At 45.2% G+C, this 16,336-nt stretch overlaps 1 protein-coding gene across 5 annotated transcripts in view; it reads left to right on the forward strand.

The window, feature by feature from the left end:
* Window positions 1-10,306: 10,306 nt before the first annotated feature.
* IP6K2 (inositol hexakisphosphate kinase 2) overlaps window positions 10,307-16,336 on the forward strand; it is a 30,303-nt gene continuing 24,273 nt past the window's right edge. For 2 of the 5 annotated variants that reach the window (XM_082344981.1, XM_082344985.1), the window contains exon 1: window positions 10,307-10,414. The gene's annotated coding sequence lies outside the window, so the exon portion shown is untranslated. Of the gene's footprint in view, window positions 10,415-10,472; window positions 10,497-11,871; window positions 11,899-11,975; window positions 12,088-16,336 lie in introns of those variants that run through there. The other 3 variants (XM_082344982.1, XM_082344983.1, XM_082344984.1) reach the window with 3 other exon arrangements.

The raw sequence follows: 16,336 nt of genomic DNA on the forward strand, positions 1-16,336 counted from the left end.
CATGCATGGGCTCAAATGCCCCCAGGAATCGGCCTGGACCTCCAAATGAGGGGCTCTTCCCTCTGGCAGCTCTGAAAGCCATAGCACTTTCCCAACCAGGATGGAGCTGGGGGACAGAGGGTATATGACCCCCAGACTTCCAACTCGGGCACTGCTTCTACCTCAGAACTCAAGATGGTTCCACCAGGCTGGCAGCACCTGCCTGAGGCGAGTCAGACGAGGATGAGTTGGAGTTCTCATCTAGGGCCTTCGCTTGCTCCACTGTGAAGAAAGAGGTAGGCTTATGGGAAGGCATCCACCCTCCCTGCCCTTGGCTTTGCCCAGAGGCATTGGCCCAGGAGGATTCCAGCCTTGCCTCTCACATGCCTGGGCTGGGCCAAGGCCCAACTACAGTAGGTGGCTGGGGCCCAGTGGCTGGTGTGGTCTCTCCCATTGTGCTCACTTTAAGCTGGGCATCTCGGGCTCACAGAAAAAGCAGCCCCTACTCTCTGACAGAGCTGGCCTGATGACTGAAAACTAGGGTGGGTTATCCTAGTACCTGATAAATGGATGAAACTATTTTATAACATAAGAGGGCTAGCCTCACATCTGGGACCTGGTCGAAGGGCCAGGTTTACAACATGCAAGTGAAGGTACATTAAAAGTGCAGGTGTAGGGCCTGCTGAGACCAGGCTGGCCTCCAACACAATGGGAATTTTTCCGAGTGCCTCTCTAGAGTCTTCAGTCCCCACATGTGCTGGTAACAAGGGTGTATGTGTCGAGGATGGGCTGGGAATCACCTCCACTCTGGACCTGTGGAATCATTTTCTTGGTAATTTTGCTGCCTTTTGTTCTGGAAAAAAAAAATTCTTAGGAATGATTTGCAGCCAGCCCCTCCCCACATGGACCAGTCCCAGGCCTGGCTGGGGGTTGGGGGAACATCTGGGATTTGAGTCCCTCCCCTGCCCAGGTGAGAACATCATGTTCCCTACTCAGAGATGCATATCCAACCCTTGAGTGCTGGGGGCCCTGGGAGGACTCCAGGCTAGAGAGGGTGGGGTTGAGTGAGAATGGCCAGCTCTGTTTGAGAAACAGGAAGGGAAAGGAATTCCGAGAGATGTCTGATCCCAGAACAACTCTATGCACTCCCATCCCCACCGCTCCCCAGGCCCTAGCAGATAGGAGCGCTACCTCAATTCCAGCCCCGGGCCAGGGCTGCGTGGAAGGGACAAGGTGCCACAGGGGAGCCACAGCTGTTCACACACATAAATCAGGCTCCCTAACTGCAGTCTCCTCAACCTCCTGGTCCAACTCTCATCCCCTCTACCTTTGGATGACCTCTTTCACCCTGGCCCATTCCTGCCTGGGGCCTGGTTACATCCCTGAGATAAGGTCTCTGATCAGCACCTCCCTGCCATCCTTCACCTCCAGGCCCCTTGCACTGCTTGCTGCCCGGCCCTGTCCTCTAACCTCTTGCATCCCTGCTCACCCTCCCCCAGCAATGGCCTCACCTTGATTTTAGGGAAAAAACAGAAGCGATGGGTCAGAAGCTCAGGGCTCCTCCTCTGTCCCCCATGTCCTCCTCTAGCTCCTGCCCCACTGTTCTCCCTTCACAGCAAAAGCCTTAAGACTTGCCTGCAGTTGCCTCCTCACCTCCCATTTGTCACAGCGCAACCCTGCCCTCCCAAGTGGCTAACACGGGCAGACAGGGCTGATGCACAGATGAGGGCAGAGCCGGCTCTCTGGAGTCTCAGCCAAATTCACCATGGCGAACTTCTCCCTCCTGCTTCAAGAACCACCTTCTCGGAATTCCCTGGCGGTCCAGTGGTTAGGACTCCGCGCTTCCATTGCAGGGGGCACAGGTTCGATCCCTGGTTGGGGAACTAAGATCCCGCAAGCCAAGCAGCACTGCCGAAAACAAACAAACAAAAAAACACACCACCTTCTCAGGAGCATCCAGTGTTCCTGGTTTTTTTCCAACCTCCATTGCCAGGTTTTACCGAGGCTAGAGTTAAGTGTTGAAGCAACCCAGGGCTCCACTCTGTGTTTTCCTCTCTCCCTCCCTGGGAGGTTTTGTCAGGGACAGCCTGGATTGGGGTGTTATCTTCATGCTGCTCATTCCAGATTTATACCTCCATCTGGGACACTCCACTGAGCCTAGTGTCCAGTAGTCCCAGGCCAGGGTCCCTCTCCTGTCTCTTCACTCTACCCACTAGGAACTTTCTGCAATGTTTGCTTTTCTTTCCTTTAATTTTTAAATTAAAAAAAATTTTAAGTGTGGAATATACCAAGGATGCATAAAACAAGGACATTCCGCTCACTGGTTTCTCATAGGCCCAACACTCACAAAGTACAGCCCAGATGAAGAACACTGTCAGGTCCCTGCAGCCCCCTTGGGGCACACCAGTCATTCCTCCCTGCTCTATCCTGAGTTTTAAGGTAAGGTGGTCATAACTTTCTTGATTGTTTTTATCACCTAAACATACCTCTCTAAAGAATCACTTTCCAGGACTTCCCTGGATGTCTAGTGGTTAGGACTCAGTGCTTTCACTGCTGTGGCCCTTGGTTCAATCCCTGGTCGGGGAACTAAGATCCGCAAGCCACTCAGCACGGCCAAAAAAAAAGAAAAAATCACTTTCCTCGTATGGTGAAATATATACCTATAATTAAATGCATAAGGGAGAACCCATCCTAACTTCTAGTTTTTAACGCAGTCTTTTATCTTTTTCTCTCGTGCTTACCTCTGCCTCTCCCTTCTATCACCATCACTCTCTGGAACCCTTGGTTGCAAGAATATGTTGCCTATATTTCTCCTTGTTTATATAATCATATATATATATGCACACTATACATATATACACACATTTACACAGAGTGGTTTGTCTTTGGTTTACATATTCAGATCATTTTGTATACACTTTTCTGCATCTTACCTTTCTCACTCATCCTAATTTTGTGGCAGGCCCTCCAATTCAAGTGGTATTATTTATTCCAATTCCTTCTTTTTGATGGTGACTTAAAACGGGTCCACACACTTTCTGATACTTCTCTTACAAAACGTGGAGTCTAATTTCCCTCTCCTTGGATATAGCCTGGCCTTAATGACTTTGATTCTAATGAATAGAATCAGGCAGAAATGACTCTGTGACTTCTGAGTCTAGGTTAGAAAGATGATACAGCTTCCACCTGTTTTGCTCTCTCTTGGGACAATCACCCTTGGAAACTAACCACCATGTTGTGAGGAAGCCCAGGGCACATGGAGAGGCCACGTGTGGGTGTTCCTGGGCGGTCCAGTGCTTAGGACTTGGCGCCCTCACTGCTGAGGGCGGCGCAGCCAGGAAAAAGAAAAAAGAAAAAAGAAAAGTCTTAGCTGACAGCCAAAATCAGACACCAGAATTCAAGTGAGGAGCCTTCCGATGATTCCAGCCCTAGCTTTTCAGCAGCCCAGACTGATGCAGCAGAGAAGAGCAGTCTCCATTGAATTCTTCACAAAGGTCAGATTTGTGAGCAAAATAAATGTTGCTATTTTAAGCCACTAAATTTGGGTAATTTGTTACACAGTATAGTAACCAGAACAATATGGAGGAACCAAAATGTCACCAACTGTGCTTTTGTGAATGGGCCATCACTTTGCAAATATTTTCCACTACACCTATTTCTATAAGTGATAATCCCAAGATTGGGATTATAGGGCCCAAAAGCATATGCTTTTTTTTTTGATGTGGAAAGTCTTTATTGAATTTGTTACAATATTGCTTCTGTTTTATGTTTTGTTTTTTTGGCCCTGAGGCATGTGGGATATCAGCTCCCCAACCAGGGATGGAATCCACACCCCCTGCATTGGAAGGCAAAGTCTTAACCACTGGACCACCAGGGAAGTCCCGCATATGTATTTTTATTTTAGTGGAGTTTGGAGTTTGTCAAATTGATTTCCAAAAAGGCTATAACTGATCTTACCTTTGTCAACAGTGTTTGGACAAATCCTTTTCCTCACATCCCTGAAAGCCAGAGTTGGTGTAGCTCTTTTTAACTTTTGCTAGTCTACTAAATATAAAGTGACTTATTCTCATTGTTACTCTTTAAAAAAAAAAAAAAGACTTTCATGCCGCAACTAAGGAGTAGGCGAGCCGCAACTAAGGAGCCCCTCTGCTGCAACTAAGACCCAGTGGGACCAAATTAATTAATTAATTAATTAATTAATTTTAAAAAATAGACTTTTTTTTTTAGAGCAGTTTTAGGTTCATAACAAAATTGAGTTCCCATATAGCTCCTTCCCCCACAACACACAGCTTCCCTCACCATCAACATCCTGCACTAGTGTGGTATGTTTGTTCCAATCAGTGAACCAATGTTAACACATCATCAACCAAAGTCCATAGTTTACATAGAGTTCATTCTTTGTGTTGTACATTCCATGGGTTTTGACAAATTCTAATAACATGTATCTACCATTATAGTATTATACAGTATAGTTTCACTGCCCTAAAAAAATCTCCTGTGCTCCACCTATTTATCTCTCCCTCTCCCTCAAATGCCTGGCAACCACTGCTCTTTTTACTCTCTCCATAGTTTTGCCATTGTTACATTTTTCACTTTGATTTGCCTTCCTTGCTTTCTGATGAGTTTGAACATCTTTTCAGGTTGTGAGATTTTGTTGGTTGCCTCCCAATAGCTTTTTCTCCTTCATCTTTGCTAACAAATCTGGATTTTTTCCAGGGTGGCAAGTGTCCAGTCTCAAGTGATTCCCTGACTCCATTCCCTGAACTCTCAGCCTCCTTGCACCTACGGGTGGCCACAAATGACCCAGTTTTAGTCACTGAGAAATAAATATAAGTCTGCTAGGGATTTCCCTGGTGGCGCAGTGGTTAAGAATCTGCCTGCCAATGCAGGGGACACAGGTTTGAGCCCTGGTCTGGGAAGATCCCACATGCCGCGGAGCAACTAAGCCCGTGCGCCACAACTACTGAAGCCCATGCTCCGCAACAGGAGAAGCCACTGCAATGAGAAGCCCACGCACCGCAACAGAGTAGCCCCGCTTGCAGCAACTAGAGAAAGCCCATGGGCAGCAACAAAGACCCAACACAGCCAAAAGTAAATTAATTAATTAATTTTAAAAATAAAAAATAACAAATATAAGTCTGCTGGGAGTTCTGGGGAGGTGTTTGCTTACCTGATAAAGGGGAAAGATGTGGCTGGTGCCAACAGCAGGATTTCCTCCTGCTTTGAATACTAATGTGATGTCTGGAGAGACAGTAACTACCTAGCAAAGCTGGGCCCACAAGCATGAAGACAAAAGGCAGCATGCTAAGGATGATGGTGGAAGGGTCAAAAACACCCTGGGTTATATGCTGCAGAAATGAATGGTTTGTGTCCACGAAAAGACACGTGAAGAAACATCTATGGAAACTATATTCATGCTAGCCAAAATCTGGAATCAGTCTAGATGGCTATCAACAGTAGAACAGATGGATAATTTGTGGTATAGTCATGTAATGGAATACTATATAGACACAAAAGAGATAAGACTATAGCAATACACAATAATATGGATGAAACTCATAGACACAACATTGAATAAAAAAGCCAGACACCAAAAAAGTACATATTGTATAATTCAATATATATGAAATTTTAAATGTGCAAAATTTATCTATGGTAACGGAAGTCAGAATAGTGGTTACCTCTGCAGGAGAAGTAGTAGCTAGGAGGGCAGAAGGTTACCTTCAGAGTGGGGTGGTTAACCTTGGGTGAGGTGGCTGCCTTCTGCCAAGGACCATTTTCAGAGGGAGACAGCTGAGGGCTGAGATCTGGACCACATACCATATCATGAATTTAGTATGTCTTTCCACTTGTTCATATCTTATCCTTTAGTAATATTCTATAGGTTTCATGTCCTTTAATAAGATTTTTTTTTTACGACTTATTTTTTATTTATTTTTGGCTGCGTGGGATCTTAGTAGCAGCATGCGGGATCTTTGTTGAGGCATGTGACATCTTTCCTTGCGGTGCATAGGCTTCTCTCTAGTTGTGGCGGGCAGTTTTCTCTTCTCTAGTTGTGGCGTGTGGGCTCCAGGGCGGGTGGGCTCTGTAGTTTGTGGCACGCGGGCTCTCTAGTTGAGGTTCAGGAGCTCAGTAGTTGTGGCGCGGGGGCTTAGTTGCCCTGGGGCATGTGGGATCTTAGTTCCCTGACAGGGATCGAACCCGGGTCCCCTACATTGGAAGGCAGATTCTTTACCACTGGACCACCAGGGAAGTCCCCTTTAATAAGATTTTATAGGTTTCCCACCTATACAGTTCCTATACTTTTCTTAATAATTTATTCCTAAATATTTTATAGTTATTTTAAATTGAATGTTTTTCTTGTTTTTATTTATTTCTAGAGGCTTATTTTTAGTAAATGCTATTATTTTAAATATATTTTTCTTGTATTTATCACCTTAAATTTTCTCTTATTAATTGTAGTAGTTTTCAAGAAAGTCCTTTGGATTTTCTAGATTTACGATCATGGCATTAACTAAAGAGATAGTGTGTACTCTCTTTCTTTCCAATATTTATAACATTTCATTTTCTTGCCTTGTTACATTTGCTAGAACTCTAAGCCAATGTGTAATAATAATAGTGTTAATGCCAATGTTGTCTAGTTCCTCATTAAAAAGAAAAAAGTTTTAGTACCTGGTGTATGTTGACTTATGATTATTTTATATTTCATATCTTTTTCATAAACTGTGCCTTTGTTAGGTAGTGGTCCTCTTTATTTTGCTCAATGCCTGTCACCTTAAATCCTACCTTCTTTAATGTCACTGGCTACTCCTGCTCTCTTCTAGTTTGTGCTGGCCTGACCTCACTCTTTGCCAACTCCTTTATTTTCAGCCTTTTCTTTTCTTGTGGTTTCAAGTGTCTTTCTTATAAATAGTATGTGGCAGGGTTTTGTTTATCTAACCCAGTCTCTAGGTCTTTAAAGGGGGTTCAGGGTGTCCCTATTTAGTATGATAAATATGCTTGACTTTGCTCATTCCATAATTACTTTCTTATTTTTTTACTTTGTGGTTTCATCTTTTTATTCAGTTGAACTATTCGAAACTACCATTTTTATAGGTCAAAACAGTTGAATACTAGCAATTTCATACAGCTAACTTATAACTTTCCTTTCCTTTTCTCTCTCTCTCTTTTTTTTTTTTTTGGCCACACCTCGAAGCTTTCAGGATCTTAGTTCCCTGACCAGGGATTGCCTGGGGCCCCGGCAGTGAGAGCTCCGTGTCCTAACCAGTGGACCATCAGGGAATTCCCTCTCTCTTTTAAGAAGATGCCATTCATTTAATTTTTCTTTGGTAATTTGGAAATTCTAGTACTTTTCCATTCCATTAGTGGCTACCTTCCCTCTCCAGGTATGAGGACTGTCCCTTGGCTGGGCATAGGTAGCAGATAGTGTGCCTGTGTTAAGGGGGAGAGTTCGAGAACAGCTGGCTCTTCTTCCTTGGTAGATAACTTGTCTTATCCATCTGGGAGCTTGTACAATGTCCTCTTTCTCCTTGAAGTTTAAGAATTTTACTATAGTCTTTCCCTTCCATACTGCCTGGGAATGTGGTCAGTACCTCCCATATGCAAACACAGCATTTTCTTCATGTCGGGAACTCCTATTGTTTGCACATCAGGATTCCTGGATTTGGCCCCCAAATCTCTGGTCTGTTCCCTCATGCCTTTGTGCTCTGTGCATCTTTTCATTGAGCTCTGAGCTATTTCTTCCATTACACCCAATCACAATCTTCATAATCGTCCACCATGCCAAAATTGTGCTTTCCTTGGGGTCTTTGCACTTGCTATGCTTTCTGCCAGGAATGATTTCTCTTAGATCTTTCCCTGATCAGTCATGCCTTTGGTTGATCTTAGCTGTGATGTCCACTTCTCAGATTCACCTTTCCTTCTGCCTTAGACATAAACACCATACTCTGTACATCAGCTTGGTTCCTTTCCTCCACTGTATTCACTCTGCCCATAATTAGTTATTTGCTGTATTCATCCTTCACACACTCCCCCATCCACTCCCCGCTGGATGGTAAGGACTCTGTAAATCATTTGAATTCTTGCTGTGTCCATTCTTGCCATGTACCCAGTGTCTAGCCCCAGTAAGCCCTCGCTAAGCACTTATGGAAGGAATGGAAGAGTGAATTAAGACTGGGACTGCCCCCAGGGAGACCTTGCCCTGTCCAGTTTCCTCCCCACCCATGGGAGCACTGGAATGGGAGATTGGGTGGGCAGAGGAAGGGGCAGTGCCTGTTTGTGAAGGCCTGAATGACTGGTGCCTGTTGGGCTTTTATTCTATAGCTACAGCAGCCACTGCAGGTCCTGAAGCCACAGACAGGGAACAGGAGCAGGAGCTGGGCCGGGTGTAATTCCACTGGGTGTGGGGGGCCTTCTTGGCCTGACCCAGGGCTAGCCTTGGTCTGGGGCACTCTCATCCTGCCACAACATCCCACTGCCCCATTTTATTTTTTATCACTTAATACCACATGGCATTCTTTTTATTTAGTGAGTCAACAGGTATTTCTGGAGCTTACTTGGTGTTTGAGATGGTCAGGATACATCCATGAGCAAAAGAAATTTCCACTTGAGACATGAGAGTGCACAGAGTGTGACACGTGAGAAACTTTAGGAGATGAGCAGTGCTTCTGGAGGTGAACAAAGGAGATGCAGGCAGAGAGGTAATGGGGAATAATGGAGCCCTTGCCAGCTCTGGCTTTTCTTTGGGGGAGTTGCTACTGCAGGGTTCCGAGCTGTGTATGAGAGGTTCTGACTCATGTATTCATAGGCTGATGTGTGGAGAACCGACTGAAGGTGGCAAGGGCAGCAGCAAAAGACTGGGCTGTGGCTGTGACATTGTCCTGGGGAGAGATGGTGGTGGCTTGGACTAGGTGGAAGCCATGGACCTGGCAAGAAGTGGTCTCATTCTGGGTAGATGATGTGATGGAAACAACGGGACTTCCTGATGCATTGAATGTAAGTGGGAAAGAAAGTAGTCAAGACAAAGTCTGAGGTGTTTGGCCTGAACAGTAGGAAGGACTGAGCTGCCATCACTTTAGCTGGGGGAGTTGGGGTGGAGTAGGTTTGGGGGATGAGCTGGAGCTAGGGTGGCACAAGTTGAGTTTGAGGTGCCAAGAGGAAGTCAGAGTGCAGGTCCCTAGTCCGTAGCTGGACATTGAGTCTGGCACTCAGAAAAGGTCTGACCGGACATACACCTTTGGGAGTGATAGACATGTAAGTGGAATTTGAAGCCATGACCCTGGGTAAGATTATGAGAGCGATAGTGTAGACAGAGAAAAGGTGAAGAGGAGGAACCAGTGAGGTCAGAGGAAACCAGGAGGGCATGGGGCCCTGGAAGCCACACAGGGATTGTGCTTCCAAGAGAGGAGAGATCAGCAGGTCACAGGAAATCTTTCCTGCCTATCCTCATAAGGGCAGGCTTTTTTTTTTTTTCCTACTGTTTTTGTTCACTGCTGTATTTCCAGCACAGAGCGTAGGTGCTCCATAAATAGTTGTTGAATGAATGAGTATATGCATGAATCCACACCTCTGCAAACTGCCAGCACACAGGGATTTTTTAAAAGAGCAGAGAACAGGTAGGAGGCTCTACCCACTCTCAGTAGCATCCTCATCTTCCCTTGCTTTTGCCAGCCACAATGATATTAACTCAGGTGGGAGACCTTCTGGCTAACACAGGGCCCAGGGCAAACGAGCTTCAGACAAGCTCTGTAGTGTGGAGCGTGGTGGAACCTGGGTTGGACACTGGGTCACGCACCAGTCCACAAAGGACTATACAGCCGCTCCTCTGTTCACCCCTCTATATCTAGTCATTTGTCCATCCATCTACATCCAGTCATCTGTCCACCTGTGCATACAACCGCCCTTTGTCCACCGTCTACAGCCACTCTTTTGTCCATCCTTCTGTCCAGCCACATCCAGTCCTCTGTCCATCCATCTGCTAGGGTGACCAACTTCCCAGATTGCTGCAGACTGTCTCAGTGTTAATATTGAAAGTCCTGCATCCTAGGAAACCGCTGGGACCCAGGAAAAATGGTACAGTTGGCTGACCCATCTGTACCCCTGGCATCCCGTATTGCACCCCTGGGCTCGAAGCCCACCTGTCCACCCAACCTGACCTCCTTGGCCACTCTCTCCCAGGGAGGCAGACAAGACTCCACCCTTCTCGCTAACCCCGCCCCAATGCACCGCCCCTTCCGGAAGCCGCTACAACGAATCCAGGCGCCCTAGCAACAGCGCTTTTTGGGCCGCCCAGTCCGCGAGCTGGGCTCCCGGTGCGAGCCAATAGTGAGGGGCTCCGGGAGTGAGGCGCGGGGGGCGGGGCTCGCCGCAGCGGCCGCCATCTTGGTGGGAGAGAAACAATAGGACGGAAGCTCCGCGGGACCGGCTGAGGTAGCAGGTAACGCCCGCTCTGCTCGGCCTGCCGCTCTGCCGCCCCAGGGGCTTTGGAGGAGGGTTTCTCCGGGTCGTCGGGGAGCGAGGTCTCTGGTCACTAGGGGTGTCCCCTGGTTTTTTGGGAGGGGCTCTCCCGCGATGATGGGAGTAGGAGAGATCTCTCAGGGTCCTTGTGGGGCCAGATTTCCCCGGGTCATTTGAGAGAGGCATTATTTCTTCAGGTTATTGGGGAGAGACGATTTCCCCTGGTTTTGACGGGCAGGATCTTCCCTGGTCATTGTAGGGGGGGTGGTTTCCCGGATATTTTGGTGGTGCGGGATCTCCCCCTGTCATTGAAGTCTCCAGTCATTGGGGAGGGCAAGATCTCCCGGGTCATTGAGGGGGTCTCCCCAGGACATTGGCGTCCACGATCTCCCGGGTTATTGACGGGGGTCTCCTTGCGTCTTTGGCTGGAGAAGTCAGCCCAACGCCTCAGGTACGGTTACCTGCGGCCTGCAGATGTGCAGCCATTTTGAGTGTTGAATGTCAGTTGGGCTTGTCAGCTGATGTCTGGTGGGGGAATCTTCACACCTAACCTTCTCATCCCAAAAAGTCCTAAAATGGATTCGGGGACATCTTCTTAATAGTGATCAGCTTCACCATGGATGGAGCTTTCATTTCGTTCACGTTGGATTACAGACAGTTTTTTGTCTTTTGCGTCCTAATGATTTGTTTCATTTTTGGCTTTTATTCAGTTTCATATATTAAAGCCGAATTGCAGAAAAATGAGTCCAAATGTTGTGAAAAGAAAATGTAAAAACCAGTAAAATCTAGTGCTCTTAAATACCGGGGAAATAAAACTAGTCACTGATTGGAATGAAACATTTTGGTAACAAAATGTACATAGAACAAGAATAAGATAAAATCATCTGAGAAAATAGTTTTAAGTACTGAAACTTCTAAAAAGTGGTAACAGAAATGTTGCAGATCACAAGCTTTATGATACTTTGTATAAAGCGCCATGATTACAGTAGTTTTGATGAATTCTAGTATTTAATTATTTGCTGTATTTGCATTTTTAGCAGGGTAACATTTTAAGTGAACTAAAATGCTTATTTACCTAGGTTGCTGCTGTGGAGTTTGTGTAATTGCATCCTGTAATCTGGTGTTAAGTATTTAACGAGAAGTTTCAGGGCAGTATTGTTATTGTTTTAACTTCAACCACTACCAGAATTAGAAACTGAGCAAAATGAATACTTTATCATATTGATGTGATAGGCCAGTGGATCCCTTAGTAACTTTTTCTGGAGGCAAAAGTCAGTTGAATGGTTAACTGTTACTCCAGTTGGTTGACCTGCTTTGTGACTTTAGACTAGAATTCTCAGGAATTGTTAGAAATAAGGTGAATGAGAGCTAGGACTGGAGTTGATACAATTGTAAAAACCAGTTTAGCAAATGTAATAGACTTCTTTTTGTTTCAAGGCTTCGCAGGTGACAGACAAGTACATGGTATACCAGCCCCATATCTGTCTGAGCAGTGGAATGTGTGAGGAAGGCACAACTACTGACTGATGAACCTTAGCCAGTCTTCTTTGCAGAGGGGTGCGAGGGGTGCCAGAGCCTTCCGTAAGCACCGGAGGGAGATATCACCCGTATCTAGGCAACAGGGATGAGCCTCCCTGAGGCCAGCTTGCTGAGGTGAAAAATTTCCATTGTTTGGTTCATAAAGAGGATGCACTGGGGAAGAATTTTTCCTTTAAGTGATGTTGTTTTACCTAGTGGGGTAATCACCTTAGACAAATTGAACACATTTTTGTGTAGTAGATGATTGCTTTCACGTGATTACATTTTAAAGCATGTTTTTGTTTTTTAAATAAATTATATTTTTGCCTATTTGCATACCAAGTAATAAAAGTAACAAGTAGTACTAGTGTTTTGTAATACATTCTGGTAGCAAGGAAGGGGCCTTTTCCCGCAATATTGAATTTAGCGTTTACCTCAGAATTTGAACAAAAAGAGTCTCCTAAAATGATGGATACTTGGTTTGGGTTTGTCAACCATCCATCCATCACCAGCTTCTGCAGTTACCAACTCCTAGCCAATCTTGTTTCATTTACACTCTGCCTTCCTCCCCTCCCCTTAAAAAAAAAAAAAAAAAAAAAAAAAAGCTGAATTTTTTAGGAAACCTATCCCCAAAGTGTATATTATCCAAAAGTATTTCATTGTGTATCTCTAAGACAAGGAGCTACCCATGGTTTTTACACCATTATTATGCCTAAAATACAATGATAATTCCTTAATTTTTTTTTTTCAAATATTCAGTCATGGTCAAATGTCCCTGATTGTCTCATTATTTTTTTATAGTTGGTTTGTTCAAACTGGGATCCAGATAAAGTCTGCATATGGCATTTGATTGAAGTGTCTCTTTTGTCTCTTAAATTTATATATGCTTACTCTGTTTTGTAATTTATCTGTTCGAACAACTGTCATTTATCCTGTAGGGGTTCCCATATGCTGGCTTTTGCTGATCACACCCTGTGCTTGAGACCTTTTGACTCTGGTGGCTGGGTTTGAAGGAGTCACACCTGTATATCTTTTCAGTGAAGAAGTTGTGTTGGAACTGCCAAGGCTCATTGAAAAGTGAGCCCCAGACGGTGAACTCTGAGGGCTGTCAGGGACCTATAGGGCCACACAGTGCAAGAGCCTCCTCCTCTCTCTGTGTCATGTGGTCCAGATTTTCCATGTGGAACAGAGAGGAGATTCTTACCCTTGGCCTCCAGGAGGATGAAGATGTTTTACTCCTTGTCTCCTTACAGACCTCCTTCTCTCACACTGATGTTGCACCCTCTGCTCACAGGCTGTTCACAATTATGGGGGCCTCGACCCAGTGCTCTTCTTTCTTTGCACATTACTCTTGGGGTGCCTTCTGCCGTCCCTTTGTAGGTAATTCCCAAATCTGTTTTCAAGTTAAGTTCACTCAAGCTTCACTCCCACTGCTTCCAGCTGTCTGCTGTACATTTCTTCTTGATTGCTTGATCATCCCTTATATTTAAGTGTATGCAGCTCAACTCACTATCTTCTCAGCTGTTTCTGACTTCGTGAACAAAGCATCCTTGTTCTGACTTGTTGTGAAGACTCAGTATCTGACTCATCCCTCTAATTTGATTCCCTGAATCAGGGATTCTGAAGATAGGGTCCGTAGTTGCCCGCTCCACAAATTGTATGCAGAGTTCAGTGAGGGTGTGAATTTTCAGGAGAGTCCCACAGTTGTCTCAGATTCTCTAGGGGGTCTGTTGCTCCCTCAAGGGTTAAGGACAGTGTGCTACACCTCGCCATCTACCAAGTCCTGCTTCTTTACCTTCTCCCCCTCCTTCCTTGATTCTTCTGTGTAGGCTGGGCAGGGCAGCTGGCTCTGTGGGTGCAGTGGAGAAGACAGGAGACCCTGTGCCCTGCCGTGTATGCCACTGAGTAGGGGAGGTTACATTAAAGAGGTCTGAGACTGGTGTCTGGAGATAGCAGTCCTGATGTCTTGGTGGCCCTAGAACCTGAGGGCTGTCAGGATGTTTTCCCGCCACGCCCTGCCCAGCAGTTGAAGGCAGAGCCTCTCTGAAGCCAGGTTTTTCCTTGTCTCTCTGCCTGGTTATTTTTCCTAACATAAAATGTCGCCACCATACTCCAGAATCCAGTGGCTCACATACTTTATAGGTTGGGTCAGAGTGAAACAGTGGGTGCGATCTTTTAAAATCTATGCTCCCAGCAATTCTACTTCTAGGACTTTTTCGTACAAAAATACTTCACAGGTGTGCAAAGACAGATACAAGGATGCTCACTGCATTATTATGGTCAGAAAAAAGTTGGAAATAGTGTCAGTAGGGAAGTCGATAAATACATTATGATTTTGTGTGACTATTATGCAGCCTTTAAAAGGACTCATATATAGACAGAGGTAGCAAGATGTCTAAGTCATATAGTTTAGTTGGGGGGGAAATGGCAAAACAGAGGACAACTATTGAATGATTCTACTTATATGGGAAACTGGAGTACTCAAATTTGTAGAGACAGCAAGTTGAATGGTGGTTACCAGGGGCTGGGGGTAGGGAGAGTGGGGATTTATTATTTAATGTATATAGTTGCAGTTTGAGATGATGAAAAAGTTCTGGAGATAGTGGTGATTATTGCACAACAGTGTGGATGTACTTCATGCCACAGAACTGTACACCCCAAAATATTTAAAATGGTAAATTTTATATTGTGAGTATTTTATCACTGTTTTTTTAAAGTTAGGTGAGAAAAATAAAGCTGATTTTACTTGGGAAAAAAAAGGCAAAACAACACATATAGCCTGATCCTATTTGTGGAAAGAATAGAAAAATGCACTGAAGAAAATCTACAGGATAAAGAGACCCCAAACTAATAATGGTGGTCATTTTATCACACTTGTAACCAGTTTAAAAATGTCTTTTTTAAGAGCTAAGCAGGATGTCCCTTGGTACTCCATTCCTCTACCTGTTGCGGAAGCCCCATTTCTTCATCCGCCTCGCACAAGTGCAGGCTTAACATGCCCTCATCCACTTATACTGTCAAGTCCACCCTCTGGCCTCCATCTTCCATTGGACTTTTTGTAGGAACTGGAATGGTGGACAGAGGATAGCTCACGTTTGAGGAGTGCATTGCATGTAAGCCAGGCAGTAGGCTAGATTTTTTAATCTTGTTCCCACCTTATGGCACCTACATAAAACTACCATGACTGGTTTACAGATGAAGGCAGGCACCAAGAATAGGTAAAACACCATTTATACCCAAGTATAAGGCAGGCCTCAATTTGTCAGGGAGATTTTACTTTATTTTATTTTTTAATTTATTACTTATTTTACTTATTTTTGGCTGTGTCGGGTCTTAGTTGCGGCACGTGGGATCTTTCCTTGCGGCGCGCGGGCTTCTCTCTAGTTGTGGCGCGCAAGCTCCAGGGTGCGTGGGCTCTGTAGTTGTGGCGCACGGGTTCCAGAGCGCGTGGGCTCTGTAGTTTGCAGCACGCAGGCTCTAGTTGAGGGGTGCGAGCTCAGTAGTTGTGGTGCGTGAGCTCAGTAGTTGTGGTGCGCGGGCTTAGTTGCCCCACAGCATGTGGGATCTTAGTTCCCTGACCAGGGATCAAACCCAGGTCCCCTGCATTGCAAGGCGGATTCTTTACCACTGGACCACCAGGTAAGTCCCCTGTGAGAGAGATTTTAAAATAATTTTGTGGTACAACTCAAGTGTATAAACTTACAGAGAGGTACTTGAAAGTTGGATTTCTTGTAATATTTGTTATTTTAATTTTCACATACATATTTAGTTATCTAGAATAATGTATTCCTTTAGAAGTTATGCTTTTTACCCACATAGTTCATGAAGTAGTTCTGCTCCAACTTGCTTGCTTGCATCTTTGCCATTCCCGTAGCCACTTTTGGAGGTGCTTTCCTCTTAAACACTCCTTCTCCCCTCTCAGTGTTGGAGATGTGACATTGTCGCTGGAACCTTTACCCCAAGCTGGTTGTGACCTCTGCAGTGCGACCCTTTTACTGTGTTGATTTTTTAAAATGACAGCTTTATTGAGATATAGTTCACATACCATATAATTCCTCCCAAAGAAATCCTGTATCCCTCATTCCCATTGTAGCCCCCCTCCCCACTGGCCCGTCGGTCTTCCTGAAAGTCCTCTCACCCTGACATGTTTGAAAGGACACTACTGCACTGTGTTACACTTCAGGACTGGAGAGAGAAAGCAAGGCGGTGCTGCCCAGCTGATCCTATTGTCAGATGTGGTGGTATGTTCCAAAGGTAGTTGCTTTGTGACCAGGGAGGCTGTAGCACTTTATCATTTTGCCATTTTCTACATGGGAGATTGGAGGTTTAGGACTTTGACTTACTCAGCTTACAAGAATTTGTTGGCCCTGACCATGCCTCACAT

Source organism: Balaenoptera borealis, assembly GCF_965194805.1.
Source record: "Balaenoptera borealis genome assembly, chromosome: 12".
Classification (NCBI taxonomy): Eukaryota; Metazoa; Chordata; class Mammalia; order Artiodactyla; family Balaenopteridae; genus Balaenoptera; species Balaenoptera borealis.